The sequence below is a fragment of the Crocodylus siamensis genome, chromosome 3, assembly GCF_052110815.1.
Source record: "Crocodylus siamensis isolate JL-2025a chromosome 3, ASM5211081v1, whole genome shotgun sequence".
Taxonomy (NCBI): Eukaryota; Metazoa; Chordata; order Crocodylia; family Crocodylidae; genus Crocodylus; species Crocodylus siamensis.
The window spans coordinates 193,519,756-193,532,182 of NC_143397.1; the positions used below are offsets into that span (position 1 = coordinate 193,519,756).

Genomic DNA, 12,427 nt, shown 5'->3' on the forward strand with positions numbered 1-12,427 from the left:
TTTGACGATTTTATTGCAGGTAATCCAAGCTGGAGAAGATAAATCTGAGATGCTAGTCCAGTGGTTCTCAGCTTTTAGACTCAGTGCATCCCTCATAAAATGCCAGCTCTTAGTTTTCACTTGTTCTTTTGATTAGGGGAAAATAACAGAGCAGGTTTTCTACTGCAAAGAATTTGGAAAGATTGCAACAAGTCAAAATATTTTTAATGCCATAACTTTTTATGTGAAATTCCTGTGAATATCCTGTGCAAACAAGATTCACAACTAACAGTGCTAACATTTCAGGGGCACTGGGGCACCCCTGAAAGGATCTCAAGACTGGTGCACTCTGTGGCACCCTGGTTAAGAATCACTAGGCAACCAGCCTTATCTGAATGGATATGTAGCTATCAAAGGAAATAAGGAATCAAAATAAGGAAATCAATATTCTGTGTTTATATATAGTTAATTTTAAATTTGTAAACTTGGCAGTAGGTATTTACAGATAAAGTATGCTGTAGAAAAAAAAAAACTTGTTTGATCAAATATCAGATTTGACAGATAAATAATTTTCATCAGTGGCAGGTCTTGTCAGACCAACCTGGTGGCCTTTTACGATCAGGTCACCAAATCATTAGACGCAGGGGTTGCTGTGGATGTAGTCTTTTTGGACTTCCGGAAGGCTTTCAACACTGTCTCTCACCCTGTCCTCATCAAAAAGCTGGGAGACTGTGGTGTCGATGCCCACACGGTCAAATGGGTCGCCAACTGGTTGGAGGGCCGCACCCAGAGGGTGGTAGTGGATGGGTTCTTCTCGACCTGGAAGGATGTGGGCAGTGGGGTTCCGCAGGGCTCGGTCCTCGGGCCCGCAATGTTCAACATCTTCATCAGTGACTTGGATGACGGGGTAGAAAGCACCCTGTTCAAGTTTGCTGATGACACTAAGATGTGGGGGGATGTGGGTGCACTAGAAAGGTGCAATAGGCTACAAGCTGACCTTGACAGGTTGCAACGGTGGGCGGATGAGAATAGGATGGGGTTTAACACTGATAAGTGCAAGGTGTTGCACATGGGGAGGAAGAACCGGCACCACACTTACAGGTTGGGGAACTCCCCTCTTGCCAGCACGGAGACGGAAAAGGATCTTGGAGTCGTCATTGACTCCACGATGAACATGGGCCGGCAGTGTGGGGAGGCAGTCAGGAAGGCCAACCGTACCCTGTCATGCATCCACAGATGCATCTCGAGCAGGTCCAGGGAGGTGATCCTCCCCCTCTATGCGGCACTGGTCAGGCCGCAGCTGGAGTACTGCGTCCAGTTCTGGGCGCCACACTTCAAGAGGGACGTGGACAATATGGAAAGAGTTCAGAGGAGGGCCACTCGTATGATCAGGGGTCAGCAGGGCAGGCCTTATGAGGAGAGGCTACGGGACCTGAACCTGTTTAGCCTCCACAAGAGAAGGTTAAGGGGGGACCTTGTGGCCTGCTACAAACTGGTCAGGGGGGATCAGCAGGTATTGGGGGAGTCCCTGTTCCCCCGTGCGCTGCCAGGAGTGACCAGGAATAACGGTCACAAACTGGCGGAGGGTAAGTTTAGATTAGATATTAGGAGGCGCTACTTCACAGTCAGGGCGGCTAGGGCCTGGAACCAGCTTCCAGGGGAAGTGGTGCAGGCTCCTAGCCTGGGGATTTTTAAAAGGAAGTTAGATGAGCACCTTGCCGGGGTCATTTGACCCCGGTGCTCTTTCCTGCTAAGGCAGGGGGTCGGACTAGATGATCTACCTAGGTCCCTTCCGACTCTAGCTACTATGAAACTATCCTAAATTATTAGCTAAAAAAGTCACACTAAGGAGAGGGGGAAATCTAGCATTGTTTTCTTAATTAGATTGTCTACATCAGATAATGTACCCTGATTCAAGCTCTCATACCATAATATTTTGCCTCTATCTTACATGTTTCTATTCTTATCCATTGTAAAAATTATGTTCTCAATATGTGGGTGTGCTTTGATTGCCTGCACCATAAGTACCAATTCCATGGGTGCTCTGGTGCTGAAGCACCCACTGAAAAAAATTAGCAGGTGCCACAGCTGAAGGCTGCTGGCAGATGTTTTGCACTTTACCAGAAGAAGCAGTGCATTGCTTCAAACCAGCTCTGCAGTGTCTGTAAAGAAAGCATGCTTCAGCAGGGCTTTTTGGTGCTTTTAGCTGAAGCTGATCCAATCAGCTATTAGATAAAAGCACCCAATCTTTACAGATGCTGGTGCCAGAGCCAAGTTGAAGTAATGCACTGCCTTTTCTGGATGTGCATGGGGATCAGTGCGGGAATGTGCCAAGTTTAAATTAAAGCACTGGGTTTTGTTTTTTGGAGCTTTTTAACTTTTTTTGGGGGGGGGGGGCGGTTGGTTAAGTACAAGCACCCACCAACAAAAAACAGCTCCCATCACAGCAGTGATGGGGGTGGGTAAGGGTGGTTAAAGCCATCTCCTCAGTCCTTACCATGAGCTAAGGCTCTATTGGTTCCTATTGCAAAGGCCTACTCATTTAACTCGGCAGCATCTGTTCCTTGTTCTCCTTTCACTTTTGGCCTCACTTTTGCCATTCTCGAAGTGCTGGGTTTTTGGTTGTAGCAATGTTGGTCTAAGGACACAGGCAGGCAAGGATCTTTGAGTAGACGTGATACCATTTATTAGACCAGCTAAGCAATTGGAAAAAAGTTCTTGGCAAGCTTTCAGGCACAGTCACCCTTCTTCAGGCATAGGGAGTCTGCTGTTCTCAAAGTGGGTGTTGGTTGTAGCTATGTTGGATATAAGGCAGACAAGGTGTTCTCGCACAGTGGCAAGGAGGGAATAGGCTCGTGCTGCTCGCATGCCAGTAGCAAGGGGAATGAGAGGTTCTTAAAAAGGGGGGTGCTCACGCAGCAAGGGGTTGCATGTGGCAGGAGTCCTGGAAGCCTGCATGCTGTGCAGCCCCTGCAGTGTGTGGCCTGGGCCATGTGACCATTGTTGTAAGTGGTCTAGGTCCACTTTGAAGTTGAACAGCCCTGCATTAACATGCTAAATTAATTGGTCTCAATTTTCCACAATATACATGGGGTCTCCCACAGTGACTAAGGGAAAGCCACTAATGTAAACACTGATGAATGGGTGGGGAAGTACTGGTGTACTTGATGCAATTCAGTAAGCTTTGCTGATACCCTATCAGTTCTCCAGCCTATAACTGTGGATTGAATTGAATGGCATTGGGGGAGGGAAAGAGGTTGCTGTTTCTGAGGATGCAGTCAATTTCCCCCGATACCATTCAATTGGGGGAAAATAAGCCAAAGAGTGTAGCTCAAGAAACTAAGGCAACTATAATTGACTTGTTAATTTTAAACACACAGGGTATTACAGATTCTTTGATTTATTCTTTAAAGAGAAACTGGAGAGATTAAATTTAGATGCAGGAGAGGACACAATTGGTCTGTTTGAAATTAGGTTGTTGTAAAGAAGATGGATACCACAGAAACATTAGAATACACCACTGCAGTTAAACTTACTTCTGAAGCTAAAGAAAAAATCAGACCACAGGATCTGAGAAAAAACTTTTCACAGAAGGTTATAGATGTAACAGGTCAGCTCTAGAGTGAAAGATCACTCAAATTAGTCAATGAACAGGAAAGAAAAGGAAGATATATTGTTAAATGCATTGATGCTGGAGAAAAGATCATAAAATAATACAAAATTAGGGTTGGAAGGGACTGTAGGAGGTCATCTAGTCCAACCCTCTGCTCAGAACAGAACCATTCCCAATAAGATCTTTCTCACCAGGGCTTTGTTGAGCCAGGCTTTAAAAACCTCCACGGATGGGGATTCCATCACCTCTAGGTAACCCATTCCAGTGTTTCACCACCCTCCTAGTGAGTTTTCCCTAATATCCAACCTAAAGATCCCCTGCTGCAACTTGAGACCATTGCTCCTTGTTCTGTCATCTGTCACCACTGAGAACAGTCTCGCTCCATCCCCTTTGACACAACGCTTCAGGTAGTTCAAGGCTCCTACCAAACCCCATCTGTCTTCTCTTCTCCAGACTAAATAAGCTCAATTCCCTCAACCTCTCCTCAGAAGTCATGTGCCCCAGCCCTCTAACCATTTTTGTTGCCCTCCACAGGACACTTCAATTGGTCCGCATCCTTTCTGTAGTGGGGATACAGGCAGTCCTCAATTTAAGACATTTCAAGTTGCAACGAATGGCACAACATTTATAAATTGACACCCTGTTTCGACTTTCTGACATCATTTTAGACTTTACAATGCTTGATCCAATGCCATGCCATGCCAATGAACAAGTTCGCTATGTCGCCCATCTCCCTGAAGAACATCTGTCCAAACTTCCTTGGACACTTCCTTTTAAGAAAGCGGACAAGACTCCTGAGAGGACTTTAGCCAAGAACTCTTCAAAAAGTCAAGCAAAGTCACCCCAAAAATGTCCTTCCAAATTAATATGATTGCTATTTACAATATAAATACATTGATGTAGCTATATTACTCATCTATAATTGATTGAGTACAACATTCTGGGTCACTTTTGGTGAAAATAGGGTATCTGGCCTTGGTTTAGGAACCAATTGCCCATTCATAACATTCCTATGGGGAAATTGATTCAGAGTTATGACATTTTGACTTAAGACATGGTTTTCAGGAACCAACTGTGATGAGTCTGAGGACTGCCTGTATTCCAGATGTGGCTTCACCAGTGCAGAATGGAGGAGAATAATTCCCTTGATCTGCTGATAATGCTTCTGTTAATGCAGCCCAGGTATGCTGTTGGCTGCCCTGGCAACAAGGGCACACTGCTCATGTCTATCTTACTGTCCACTGTAACCCCCCAGGTCCTTTTCTGCAGAAGTACTGCTTATCCAGTTGGTCCCAAACCTGTAGCAGTGCATAGGCTTCTTCCATCCTAAGTGCAGGACTTCACACTTGTCCTTATTGAACCTCATGAGATTACTCGCGAGATACTTCAGTAAACCCTAACTTGCCACTCCAATGAAAATGTAAATACTGATCAACTATCAGGATCTGATAAAAGGGGAAGAGTGCTGGCAGAGAATTGGAACAATAATGATTGAGAATTATCGCATAGCTAAATCAGTTTACTGTATATTTGCTGATAGTCAAGTGCATGGGGAACACTTGGGCTCACTTAGAAATTAATTTATATGTGCTTGTGTATAATGCTGAACACCGAGAGACCTTGCAGGACTGGAGTCTGTACAAACCTGCAGTCAGAATAATTTTTAAACTCTTATTTTAGAAAGATGTTAACATGTTTTATTTTGTTTCAACTAGTAATTGAAAGCATTCAGGGCTGAAGTGTAGGGTCTTGCATTAAGGATGATATAAAAGTTGAGACTGATTGATTTAGAGAATTGTAGCAGTGTATACATTGTAACATATCTATCTATGATCATGCTAATTAATGGAAACAAAGTGCCATGGTATATCAAACTCAAAGGTGTAGGCTGCCTGTAGCACTATGGCTAGAAACATCAATCTAACAGCTTCCTGAAAAAGTTTTTTAACCATGTTACCACTGAATTCTTGTTAAACGCATTCAATTAAGCCTTGTGCTCTTAAACTGGAAAATCAGTTGATTACAAAAAATACCTATGCTAAAAGTTCTAGTGTGTATATTGAACTCTGGATAAACTGCAGAAGTGAAATGGGAGCTGTTACACCCCAGGTGACATCCAGCAGACTGCAAGACCTAACAAGGTTCCTTAAATGTATTCCTTTAAGGAAGCAGGTGAAGTAGGTTATGCAAATATATGAATACATAAATAGTCAAAGTGTTGGTCATGGAACTTAAAATTACAAATATATTTCTTATTGTCTATTTCACAGCAAACAATTTCTTCCATCTTGCTTTAAGTTGCAGGAGTGTCTATGAGTATTGCTGGGACATTGACTGCTAGTTTAGTTTATTACGAGTCAAAAGTGCTTATAGTAAGATTTTACTAAAACCATAATGATTTGTCTTTCCACAGCGTAGTTGAATATCTCCTTGTTAACCCACCCAACCACTGCCTCCAAATAATATATTGTTCTAAGACAGCTGGCTTCCAGCTGTTGATTGTGGACTACAAATGATCTGCCGAAGGCTGATTGGTCACAAAATGTTGCCTGTTATTGTTTGCATCTGTTAAATTGTATTAGGACAGGTTAAAATATAGTAAATATTATATTTACTAGAATCTAAATCGACCCTGAATTTAAGACAATCCCCCAATAATTAGATTCTATATATGGAAAATTTACAAGTGTGTTATAACTTTCCAGATATAGAATCACATTTTTGGAAGGTGAATATTCCCTCCCACCACCCCTCCAGCGCAGACAGAACAGTGGCTGCAAGGGTCAGGTGGAGATGGGGTGTGGGGGAGGCTGTTGTGGGTTTGACTCTGGCCCTGACCTACCAGCCTCCTGCCACTACCCACCCCACACTTTGTATGCAAATTTAAAATGGGCTTTTCCCCCTATGCTGACAGAGGGAGGGGGAGGGGGAGGGGAGCTCATCCTAGATTCAAGTAAATATACCACTTCAATATTAGAGAAAGATAGTGATGGTTGTCTGAAGTCGGGACAGCATGGCACCTTAGGTCACTGGCAGACGCTACTTCTGTCATGATTAACATGTTAATCGTGATAAATTGTAACATACCATACATTCAAGCAATTTATTATATGATAAAAATGGCAAACCAGCTACAAAGATGTTTCACTTTAAATTAAATGTGGACCATCTTTGTGGCCAGTTTCCATCACACTTTACTTGGGCTGTATTATGTTTTTAATTTGAACATGTGGCATGAAGCTCCCCAATGCTCAGTTGCCTATGCCCCAGCAAACATGCAATGGAATCCTGAACATCTGGATAGCAGGATGTGTGATTATGGGGATCCAGGACAAAGTTCCTAAGGTCCCATTACACAATTAAATTAAATCCTTTTTAGGCAGCACCTGACCAAATTGGCTGTTATCTGAAGAAGTAGTATCTGATGGAGTACAGTGCTGCCTACAAAAGCTTATGACTTGTTGAACCTGTTAGCGTCTAAAGTGCTATCATGCCCCGCCTTCTCTAGTATTAATTAACCTTTGAGCACCCCCAGTACTTCCTGGGGGTATGACATGAGCCTGCAAAGGTAAAGCAAAAAGATTCCTGAGAAAAGATGCCAAGCTTATAAAACAAATATTTGTATCAGAAGTGTCATTACTGTCCTCTGGAGTAAACCACTGGATCAAAACCTATGTTCTCACTACTCGTTCCATGTTTCTGGGTTTCCTATAATGCAAAGAAATGAAGAGGGACCTTTTAGAGCCTGGCAAATTGCATCAAGTACATTATACCACCCCAACCCAGAAGGTGGATTATATTCCATAAGTGTTTACATTAATACTGCCCATAGAGGTGGAGCTATGTGTGAGGAACAGCATCTACATTCTGGGAAAAATAAGGATCCAGCTGAACACTTGTTTCATATCCAGTCTCAGTTCTCAAAACTCTCTATTTTTCTTGTGTTCCTTTGCTCCATCTGTACTCTTGTCCTTTCATCATACATCAGTTTGTTGTTGGTGGGTCCTCACTTTCTGAAGTTTAGTGTTCTAGCTCTGAATAGCTCTCTACCTGTCACATGAAACACCACTTGTATAGCCTGTAACTGAGATCCCATGTTTTTCAGCTTTGTAGAATAGAGAGAATAAAAAGTTCAAGGAGAGTTTAGAACACTATTGCTCGGCCTTTTCGGCTGATGGACTGGATGGGCAGTGCCCAGTCCCTCTGCAGGCTTGATTCACCTCGTGGACCCAATCTTGTGCCTGGGGTGGGGTGCTGCATGGTGCCATCTGGCTGTGAGGTGGAGAATGGTGCTAGCCCAGCCTGATCCAACTGCTCAGGGGAAGAGGGTGTGGCCCAAACCTGTGGGAGGAAGGAAACATGACCTGGCCCCAGCAGCACAGGGGCAGAGGCATTGGCCCAGGCCCTGGGGGAGGAGAAAAGGACTTGGTCTGTCCCAGTGGAGTGCATCCTGGCCTCAACCTAGCCATGCAGAGGGGAGGAGGTGTATCCCAGTCCTGATCTGGCTATGCAGGAGGACAGGGAAGAGTTGCAGTCTGGCTCAGACCTGCTTCTTGGGGCTTAGGATTTTGGCAGCAGAGAGGGGTGGCAGTATTAACTGTCACTGCTCCCCTGCTGCCAAATTTCCTAACCCGTGGGGAGCCCACAGGCCACATTTAGTCTGTGGGCAAGAGGTTGAGCACCCCTGGAATAGCGTGAAACTGGCTCTGCTACCACTGAAGAAATCTCAAGTTTGGGGATGACACTAAGCAGAAGCTACTGTTCCATCTGCTTCCCTTCCTCCACATCTCTTTGTTGACTTTGCTAGACAGCTGTTTTGCCCTTGTGGATTTTCTTTTGTACTAATAGTTTACATGTGACTTCATTTAAACCACAGCTTTGTTTATAGTTTTATTCAGAGTTCAGACCAGCTTTTGCTTTCTAATCTGTATCTAGAAGTTTTCTCAGAGAGATCGTCTACAATAAAGCTTGTGCATCCTTCTCATTTTACAAAAAGTATGCTTGAGGACAGAGACAGTTACGACTCTGTTTTTCTTTTGTTGCTTTCTGGTAAATAGTGAAGGGTATAGAAACCCCAACCTGGTTTTTTTTGTTTGTTTGGTTTTTGTTTTTTTTCCTCCTGTTCCTATGCCTGCCTCTGAACTTTGAAAAATGTTGTGCATGTTCCTGCTCTGCTAACTCTCTTCCTTTGTCTTCTCTTTCCTTCTCTGAAAGACATTTTAAGGGACATTTCTCTTACCCCATGCCCTATCGGACCCATTCAAGGATCTGGACCCGTATTAACAAGGAATTATGGATCTAACCAAGACAAAAAGGAGAATATCAAACATACCTACTTGGCAAAATAAACCAGATGAGCCATCTCCTCAGTCCTTACCATGACCTAAGGCTCTATTGGTTCCTATTGCAAAGATCTAGTCTCATTGATAACTCAGCAGCATCTGTTCCTTTTTCTCCTTTCACTTTTGGCCTCACTTGGAAGCCATAAAAGTGCTGTTCTCGAAGTGCTGGGTTTTTGGTTGTAGCCATATTGGTCTAAGGACACAGGCAGGCAAGGTTTCATAGTTTCTAGGGTTGGAAGGGACCTGAGCAGATCATCGAGTCTGACCCCTGCCATGGCAGGAAAGAGTACTGGGTCAAATGACCCCAGCAAGGTATTCATCTAGCCTCCTCTTAAAGACCCCCAGGGTAGGACCCAGCACCACTTATCTTGGAAGTTGGTTCCAGCTCCTAGCCACCCTAACAGTGATGTAGCACCTCTTAAATCTACCCTCCGGCAGCTTGCGACCATTATTCCTGGTCACTCCTGGCAGTGCTTGGGGGAACAGGGACTTCCCCAATGCCTGCTGCTCCCCTCTGACTAATTTGTAACAGGCCACTAGGTCCCCCCTCAGCCTTCTCTTCTGGAGGCTGAACAGGTTCAGGTCCCGTAGCCTGTCCTCATAGGGCCTGCCCTGCTGCCCCCCCGATCATGCGAGTGGCCTTCCTCTGGACCCGCTCTATGCTGTCGACATTCCTCTTGAAGTGCAGCGCCCAGACACAGTGACCAGTGCCGCATAGAGGGGGAGGATCACCTCCTTGGACCTCCTCGAGATGCATCTGTGGATGCATGACAAGGTACGGTTGGCCTTCCTGACTGCATCCCCACACTGCAGGCCCATGTTCATCTTGGGATCAATGATGACTCGAAGATCCTTTTCTGCCTCTGCAGTGATGAGAAGGGAATTCCCCAGCCTGTAGGTATGGTGCTGGTTCTTCCCCCCAGATGCATCACCTTGCACCAGTTGGTGACCCATTTGATTGTGTGGGTGTCAACACCACAGTCCCCCAATTTCTTAATGAGAACAGGGTGAGAGATAAAGCTTGCCCATAATTGAGGTAAGACTAACTGGCCTATAGGTTCTTTGAGTAGACATGATATCTTTTATTAGATCAACGGAGTAGTTGGCAAAAAGTTCTTGGCAAGATTTTGGGTGCAGTTGCCGTTCTTCAGGCAAGGGGACTCTGCTGTTCTCAAAGTGGGTGTTGGTTGTAGCCATGCTGGACATATGGTAGAGTCAGGAGAACACCACATGCCAGCAACCTCTGCCTGGAGAAGGGTGCTTGTGCCCCAAGGTTTGCAAAGAACCATTTTTCTAGCTACTTAGCTAGTCTAATAAAAGATACAACATTTATCCAAAGAACCTTGTCTGCCTTTTGTTCTGGTGGGAGTAGAAAGTCAAACTTTCCTATGACCAGAGCCATTTCAGATCACCTGATCTTTCCTTTATTTAGGCGAGGACGGGCGATGGCTGTAATATGCTGTTCCCTGGGACCTGTTGGCCACACAGCTGCTCCTCGGCCGCTGAAGGAGGTCTCAAGTTGTCCTTGGGCTCTGCCGAGGCACTCGGGGAGCCTCCACAGAAGCGGGGGCTTGAGCTGCCCCCGAGGTGTGTGGCTGGAGCCCGGCCCGGCCCGGCCCGGCCGCGAGGGTGGCAGGAAGGTCGCCGTGGCCGGCCTGGGGTCTTCCTCAGAGACGGGGCAGGAGGAAGCCGGCACGGAGCGGCGGCCCTTGCCTTCCTCTTCTCTCCTCCTCGCTGGTTCCACCCAGCGGCTGTCCCTCACTTTCAGAGGGGAAAGTCAGACGCAGGACAAAGGAAAATCATCCTCGTCACCGCTTCCGTTTGCCATGCCCGTCTGTGCAGGGCGGCTGCTCTCCCCCCGCCACAGTTGTGTGTTGTGTCAGCCCCGCCGGGAGCTCGCCTCGCCGCCAGGCCGGGCCCGGCCCGGCCTGGCCTCCCTCCTCTGGCACCGGGGAGGCGGGGCAGCCGACCTGTCCCCGGCCGCAGGGACTCCCGCAGGGCAGCAGAGCGGAGCCGGGCGCATCCGCCCCGGGGGGAGCCGCTCAGGAGGCTTTGTTGGGGTCCCGCTCCCGGCCGGCGGCGCCGCGGCTCCATTGTCCCGCCCCGGGGCAGGGGGCCCGCGGCCGGCCGAGCTTTTTCGTGCCCCGGCCGCCGCCGTGGCTTTCGGTGGTGGTGCGGCGCTCTTCGTGCATTTACGGGACGAGCCCGGGGCCACCTGGTGCCGGCTGCTGCCCCCTCCCCCACCTCCGCGCTGCCGCCCCCTCCCCGGGGACCAGCCAACCTGCCCGCGCCGCGCCAGCCCAGCACCGGCTGGAGGAGGGGGGCGGGGGGAGGGGTCGCGCCCTTGCCATTGGTCGGCAGCCGCAGCCAATTGGCGCTGCCGGGAAATTACCGTCAGGGAAAGGAAAGCCCTGTCACGGTGACGTCACAGGCGGAGTGGAACGTTGGGCAGGGGGATGGAATCCCGGGGCGCGGGGAGGTGAGGAACCGCGGGGGGATGAGTGTGTGACCGCGCGCGCGCGTGTCATCTGGGTGGGGGCAGGGGACTTCCCCGGGGACGAAGGGGCAGGGGTCGCGGTGCTGTGCACCGCCTCGGGGGGTGGGGGGAGGAGCTGCGGGAGACGCTGGCAGGAAGGCAAAGCCTCCGGCTCTTTTTTTTTTCCCTCATGGGATCCTAAGAGCTGGGGCTGGCCGGGGCCAGGCCTGTCCCATGCCTATGTCGGATCCCACCCCCGCTTCTGAAGGCGCTGGGCTCTGCTTTATGTCCGGCCCCCGGGATGCCCTGGGTGAGGGCCTGTCTTCACCACTCTCCCTCCCTCAGGTTTTCCTCCTGCAGCTTTCCTTGCTGGGGTTAGCACAATGGGGCACAAACCTGTTAGGAATATGCGAGAGCTGCTGTGATGATGGGGATACCATGGCTTATTTATGTGTACCCGTATCCCTTTTGTTTGATATAAAAGTAGTTGTATTTGTTATTATACGGTGGGCTGTATTTTCCTGCTGCGATACTTGGCTGAAGTCCCCCAGGCAGCCCTGCGCACTCAGATTCCACCTGGGGGGTTGGGGACCCCTTCGTTTGCAGCTAGTTTTGAAGGCAGCTGCAAACACTCTTTTTCTTTTCCCCTTTGTGGCAGGGTTTGAAAGACATGGTTGAAAGTCTTGGGGCTGGTGCCGAGACGTTTCTTTTCAAGCAAAGGTGTCACAGCTCCGTCATGAGGCTGACTCCCAGGTCCCCTGTGTTTGAGGCTGCTTGCTTCCCTTGATGCTGCAAAATATTCAATCCTTCCTACAACAAGCCTCCTCTACAGTTGCTGAGTTGGGTGTCTCTACTGCTGTTTGCATAATGGTCACGAACGAACCCTGCTCTGTAACGACAAATCTAATCCCAAAAACTATTTCTAAATAAAACAGAAATAAAACAAAAAGTCTTTTTACCTCAGTTTAATAACAGGCTGCGGTGATGCTGTTGTCTTCCATATGGACTATGACAGGA

The 12,427-nt window shown here is 47.6% G+C and overlaps 1 long non-coding RNA gene across 1 annotated transcript; it reads left to right on the forward strand.

The window, feature by feature from the left end:
* Nucleotides 1-11,345: 11,345 nt before the first annotated feature.
* LOC149869279 (uncharacterized) lies at nucleotides 11,346-12,359 on the forward strand. The gene is made up of 2 exons (XR_016441440.1): nucleotides 11,346-11,413; nucleotides 12,069-12,359. It is a non-coding gene; the product is annotated as an uncharacterized LOC149869279 (long non-coding RNA).
* Nucleotides 12,360-12,427: the final 68 nt, after the last annotated feature.